Source organism: Echinops telfairi, unplaced genomic scaffold (genome assembly GCF_000313985.2).
Source record: "Echinops telfairi isolate 266 unplaced genomic scaffold, ASM31398v2 ScPeMD7_14;HRSCAF=57, whole genome shotgun sequence".
NCBI classification, from domain to species: Eukaryota; Metazoa; Chordata; class Mammalia; order Afrosoricida; family Tenrecidae; genus Echinops; species Echinops telfairi.
The window spans coordinates 5,802,113-5,809,410 of NW_022103911.1; the positions used below are offsets into that span (position 1 = coordinate 5,802,113).

A 7,298-nucleotide genomic window follows, 5' to 3' on the forward strand; every position below is an offset into this window, starting at 1 on the left:
GAAATTAAAACTGCCCAGTTCTCTTGGTAGCATCCCTCTGCCAATTCTGTCTATCTTGATGTTGAACTGGCTTACCTGTAATCTTTCAAAGACATTCCTCCCAGGTTACATCCAGTCAACGTCCATCTTCCTCAGAGCTTCCTAAACAAACAAGCAAAACAGCAAACCCCACCAAAAAAAAAAAAAAAAGCCCTGTAAATTTCAAATGGACGTCAGTTGAAATTTTATAGGTGAAAACTATTACCTAGAAGTCAAATAACCAATAATATGCACAGCTAAATCAGAATGGACTGTGAAAATAGATCTTGCTAGTAAAGAATCTGCATTCCCAATGAGATGCGGTTATTCTGCATCTATGGATTTAAAATGTTCAGCGTGCACAGTAGAATAGATGTGGCCCTCATTGCTGAGAAAATCCACAGCTTGCTTGATTGAGGAGGACATATCAGGTCGTTGAGCTGAATCTTGAGATCATGAAAGTTCAATCCTTCAGGTCTTGGCCAAGTTCAGCTCATGATTTTGGACCACAGTGAGGCCATTTGCTGGAAGGAAGCCGTTCATATCAAAAATCCCTGCTTCACTCATCCCTGGATTAATGATAGGGCCTTTCATGCTGACTGCTTGCTGTGTACTTTGTTCAGCATCATGTGTGCATTGACCACTTTCAAAATATGAGTCTTGAATTCATTTGTGTCTTCCAGGGGCATGATTTTACAAGAAACAAGGTGTCGTTGTTGTTGTTTTGTTTTGTTTTGTTTTATTCTGTAAAGAACTCAGGTGACCAGCCACTGTCACATACATCTCTGGAAGAACCACAGAGTCTTCACCCCTTGTGTCTGTCATCAGTGTCCACCCACTGGCGAATACCCATGGGAGCAGCCATCACAGCCTCAATTTTGCAAACAATGCTGGTTGCTGCTCTTTCTGCATGTCTGATTATCGCCACAATCGTGGTCTGTGAAATCTCAACAGGGCCAACTTTGAACACCTCCTCAACTGGAGTAGCTGAAAATAGCTGCGATGTGGTGCAAGGTACAATGTGCTTCGCTCAGACTCTTGATTTCTTTTCTGCCTGGGCACGGACAGGCGATCCCCAGCTCCCCTGAGACTCTGTGCAGACACCTGTGCCACTGTGGGAGGAGCTGCTGCAGCTCTCAAGGCCACTCTTCCACACTGGGGTCGTGTCTCTCTTGTTCAAGACATGCAGTTGCCTGCAAGCTAAGGGGCGCACCGCCAGGGCACCTCAGGACCCCGTTGCTGCCACAAGGGTAAATCTCGGCACCATATATATATTTTAGAATTGATTCAGTGTTTCTCAAAGTGGGTAATATGACCTCCTGGGTGGGGATGCTGTAATGATCCAGGAGGCTGCAAAAGCAGATAACTACACCTTATCCTGGATTATTGGCTATAGCATATGAAATTTTAATTACCAAGAGGGCACTGAATAATTTTTTTATGAAAAGGTGGTAGGTCAAATAATTTGGGGAACTTTTGATTTAGAGTATGACTGAATAGATTGACTCAGTAAATTAATCTAAGCATAAATATCTAACTTTGTGAAAATATTCTTACTAGGTTCTTAGATCATATGAGGGACCGTAAATTAGATGATCTAATGAGATCTTCAATATCCAAGCTTATATGTAGCTATTGAACTAAAAGTAAGAACAACAGTTTATTTTTGACATTGTATTCTGTTTTGTGCAAGTTATATTTCATACCTTACTTCTAGCCCAATCATTCCCAATTGCAGCAAATTTTGTCCCCAAAGAACACTTGGCATTGTGGAAAGATACTTTACATGATCACAATCGGAAGCAGAGGCTAATAGCACTTAGCAGGTAGAAACTAGGGGTGTTTAACACCTTGAAATGGACAAGAAATCCCCCACAACAACATAAAATTATGCTATCCTACATGTCACTAATGCTGTAGGTGAAAGACTTTATTTAACCCATGACCATGTGCTGCAGCATACAGTGGTATTAAGTTCATGCAACAAATGATAAAAATAATATCTAGAGAATTAAGTGTGAAAGTTCAACTAGCTACAAGGAGTGGTACTTAAATTTGAATACAGGCCTATGGAACCCAAAACTCATAATCTTTCCAATATAGTATGCCTCTGCTGAGAGGATTTGATGACTTCTTAATTATAATCATAACCATGATGGTTATTATTGTATTATGTAACACATAAGCATTTCTCAAAATAAAATTCAAAATTTTGAATGACTATTTACTAGTTCTTTACAGATTGCTTTAAAAATAAGTGGACTTTGCATTTTATAAAATTTTGATAGGAAACTATATTGTGTTGCTCTGTTTGCCAGACTCGTTTTATTTCCTTCTTGATTTGATTTGGCAATAATGTTTCAATGCTAAGACTGAAGGTTATTTAAATTCACATAATTTACATAAATTATCTCTAATTCACAAAACAACCCTTCTAATAAATGTGACTTTTCCCATTTAAGTTAAGTTAAAAAACAAAATGTTCACGTGGACTCAATTTAGTCTATGAAAAGAGTGGGACACAAAGTGTTAAAACTGCTTCAATTGAATCAAAGTTTCTGAAGAGGTCTGTCAGAAACAATTCATTAATATTTATTTTTTAATTAAAATCTATTTACTTTAATAATATACCAGTATTATCTGTAAGCTTTTTTCTTTGTAAACATGACCAGTTGTAATTATCTACTTTATAGTTTTCCTCTACCAAATGTGAGAAATTGTTCAGTGGCAAACCAAAAAAAATTTAGCCCGTAGGTTTTTTGGAATATTCCTTCCTAAGCATAAGTGAAATATTTGTAATACAGGCTATTGATATGTTGCTGTGATTAGCATTGGCTTTTGAGCCCTGATTTTCATTACTTCCTTAGTGTGCCTACCTGTTTGCAGTTTACTATTTACTCATCAAAAGAAATAATAAAATCACTTCATGTTTAATAAGCATAATTCATATACACAGACCTTCCTAGAATACATGTAATGACTACAGCTAAGAAAAATATAGAAATTACATAATATTAATTTACATGTATAGATGTTTTCTCTTAAAATAGTATTCCTCAGTATTCAGCTCTATCCAAGTTACATATTTAAACAATAAAGAGAATTACAAGCAAATTTGCACATACCATAATGTGCATTATCTCCAAATTTATTCAAACAGCAAATATTTAATTAATCATTGAAAAAAATCACACACATAAATATATCTACATATATAGCACACATACGATTATATAATTAAATAACAATATACATACAGGATTATTATAATGTGTGCATTTGTGTTATATGCTGAATTAAAGAAAAACATAGGTTAGGCATTTCTCAAGCAAGAAAAATATATATTTTTACCTGTTGCTTTCAAGCTAGAAAGAATTTTACCTTACATTACCCTGTTCTGAAAATTCTTGAGGACAAAGCTCAAGACACAATAGGGAAAGTTCATAGAAAAGAACACAACAAATATTCTAAAATGTTGCTCTTTTTAACCCTAAGAATTCTTTAAAAACACAAAGTTTGAAGGCCTAGGTCTTCTTGGTCCATTTACACCTCTCCTGTGCCATCTAGTGTTTTGGGGTGATTACTAGTCCGGAGTCCAGAATACTAGTGAACACTTGCGTTGACCAGTCAGCACGTGTGCATGATTGGTCTCAAGCAAGCAAATAAGTAACTAACACTTGAGTTGAAAAGAGGTGGTTTACTAGGTTATGGGGGGGGGGGGGTGGATTGCAAATGTATAGGCTTTTAATAGCAAAGGGGAAAGCTTCGGAGTTAAACTTCGGGAACTGTGGTTAACACATGCTGAGAAAATAAAGCATAAGAGAGCTATTGAGTCGCATGAGATTCATATACAGTATAATAGAAATAGAATTTTGATCTGAGGCCGCACATCTGGATGAGAGAAAGTAATAAGAAAAGGATAGAAAGGAACATAACTACCCTTCGTAATTCACAGTGAACATTTTTGCTTCTCTGTGGTCTGGCTGCTGCACCAGATTCGCTGATAATACTCACTAATAGATGTGGTTTCAGTGACTACTTCATTCTTTCTGAGTGAAATTCTGTTTTTCTACTTTTATCCAATTACACCATTAAGAGTGTAGTTTCTCTGTGTTGAGTCCAGATAGAAATTTTTTCCTGCAAGATCCTGGATTTTAACTTTTACTTTATGGGTTATTGTCCATCGGACATGAACTACTCAATATACACAATTTTTTTTCTGGTCTTAGTCTGAAATTGCTGTTTAAGAAATAATAGATTACACTCCCAATTTAAATAGCAGGTAAATAAAATGAAGCAACGAAGCTCAGTGAAATGACTTTACTTTACTTCTTTTAGGGTTAGTCACAATAAAGGAGTCCTGTTATGCATGTTCAGGACTAACTAAAGGATGCTTAATTAAAATCAAGCTTTTGTTTCAAAAACAATAGTTGAATTCATGTTTCTGCTTCTCATTTGAATTGCACTTTTGGCACGTTTGTTGGTTGGTTGGTTGGTAGATTTAGAAGAATTTTCTGTAAGGCTGTATTTTTGTTTGCTCTAGTTCTTGGGCATTCGGAGAGACTCAAGAGTCAAAGTCATGAATAATTATTTGTAGAAATAGAGGTTATAAAACAGCAATACAATTTATGAAACAGATAGGTTTTGAAAGAGATTATAAAATTCTTTCATTGCATGGATGATCAATCCAACATTTATTATCAATATGATAAATTCTATCACTGAGGAAGCATTAAAATGTGTCGAATCCCATGTTCATCATTTGCAAAACATTATTTTATTCAATCCCCCAAGCTAGGAAGCTAAAATGTAGTTTGATAAATTCATATAATATCCACAGGGTCACAGTAGGTGATAAATGGAAGAAGCAGATTCACATTTGACTTGATACTAAGAATCATGCTCTAAACATTCACTCCAGAAATAGAGATACTATTTGAAAAAAGAAAAAAAATAACATTCATTTTGTATGTTAGTGCCTCCCATATATACAAGAGGGTAACCCAAATAAACAGGATATGTTTCTCAAAGCTATGCATTTATATTTTTATTACAAAACAACCTTGTCACCTTCAACTTATTACTCTTAATCACCTTATTACTCTCCATTACACTTAATCCATTTGTCAGATCTGCTATTCCATTCATAGAAACATTTTTCAAACTCATTTGTTTGGATCTTCTATGTCTCAAATCCCTGAACTTTCATGTCCCTCTTCATTCGTAGAAACAAAAAGAAGTCCCATGGAATGAGGTCAGGTGAGTATGGTGTATGGGGCAAGAGAAGCATACTGTTTATTGCCCAAACTGGAGCATTTAGATGGCTGCATGAGCAGGTGCATTGTTGTGCTGGCAAAACCAATAACCCTTCTGCCACGAATCAGGCCTTTGTTGTTGCTCACACGTATGCAAACTTTCACGAACCTCTAATGAGAAAGCTTGATTAACCGTCCGACCTGTTGAAATGAACCCCAAATGCACTATGCCCCCACATCAAAAAACAAACCCGAAACCAAATGCTCTGTTTTCACTTGACAAGCTGTTTGGGGGTGAGGTGATGATGGTGTCTTCCACTGGCTTGACTGCTGTTTGCTTTCAGGGTCATAAAGAGAGCACCATGTCTCCTCACCAGTAATGACCTTGGGGGGGAAAGTCTGGGTTGCTTTGAAGCTGTTCTTTCAAAGCACGGCATGATTCCAGTGGGCTCTCTTTTCCCTGATAAGTCAGAACCCTATTTCACAGCGACCCCTCTCATTCCCAACTCTCTGTTAAAATTCACTGAACTGAGCTCCAATATAGTCCAAACTTCCCCATCTCTTCAATGGTCCATCATCGGTCTTTGAGCACAAGTGCACAAATTTTGTCGACATTTTCATCCATTCAGAATGAGATAGACATCCAAAATGACATTTTACCTTTTTTGAAATGAGAAAACCACTCGTACACTTGAGTTTTTCCCATAGTGCAGTCCTTGTAATCTATGTTCACAATAGTTTCTGCAGCATTTTTCCTGAGCAGGAAACAAAATTTCACAGCTACATCCTGTTCTCTTAAATTGGTCATCATGAAAAATGAGATTTGAGCCAAACTACTTTTATGAAAAAAAGGCCCTGTGACCAGAGGGAACCTTCCCAGGCAATGCCACTGGGTGCACTAACTCAGAATGAGTTGCTTGATGCTTGCCTAGCAGGACAAATGTGTACTACAAAAACTCTGGCCAACATAGCTTTTCTATTTTGGGGGGTTAACCCCTCTTATGTTATTAGTGTATAAGTGCCAGCAAGTTGGTTCCTACTTATCACTCAAAAAAATCACTGCCACTTCTAATTGACAGTGGCCATATAGGACAGGATAGAACTATCCCTGTTGGGTTCCTAAACAGAAATTTTTACAGGAGTAGAAAAGCCCCATCTTCCTCCCATGAAGCAGCTGTTTGCTCCCAACTGCTGATCTTGTGTTTTGCAGCCAAATACATAACCATTGCACCTTATATGCAGCAGAACAAAATATTGTCCAGCCCTGCACCTTCCTAACAATCTTTGTTACAGGTGAATGTTTGACCTATTGTTGCAGCACCTTTTGCTTTCTTCCTGATGTTCTCCATGGCATCTCAGAACTCATCAGGTCTTCTGTGATTAGGGTAGACAGAAGACTTGATTTATCATAGAATAGCTGAGGCATAAGATTTGCATTTGAATTGTGGTGCTTGAGAAGAATGTTGAAAGTACCTGCTAACAGGACAAAATAATCTGTTTTAGAAGTGTGCTCAGGGTGCTTCTTAGAGGCAAGAATGGTGAGACTTGGTCCTATGTACATATTGCCAGGGGAGATCTGTCCCTGGAGAAGGACACCATGCTTGGTAAAGTGAATGGGCAGTGAAAAAGGGTGGCTATATCATTGGTTTTAGGCATAGGAACAATTACAAGGAGGGCACAGGACTGTGCAGTATGTTGTGCATAGAGTTGCTATGGGTCAGAACATACTCAATGGGAACTAACAACTACAATAACAGCTGAGGCACACAGAATTTGAACAAAAAAATTCAAGGGTGAGCATGAGAAGACAAGGCAAAATATAATGAAATGTGCACAGACCTAGAGTTAGAAAACCAAAAAGAAAGAACACTCTCAGTATATTTTAAACTACAAGAGCTAAAGTGAAAATTCAAGGCTAGAGTGGCAATATTGAAAGACGCTATGGACAAAATATTGAATGCATAGTGAATGATGGGGGGAGTGCGGAGTGGAGACCCAAAGCCCATTAGTAGGCCACTGGAGAAC

At 37.4% G+C, this 7,298-nt stretch overlaps 1 pseudogene; it reads right to left on the reverse strand.

Moving 5' to 3' along the window:
• Nucleotides 1-342: 342 nt before the first annotated feature.
• Nucleotides 343-6,834, reverse strand: LOC101642594 (annotated as a pseudogene).
• Nucleotides 6,835-7,298: the final 464 nt, after the last annotated feature.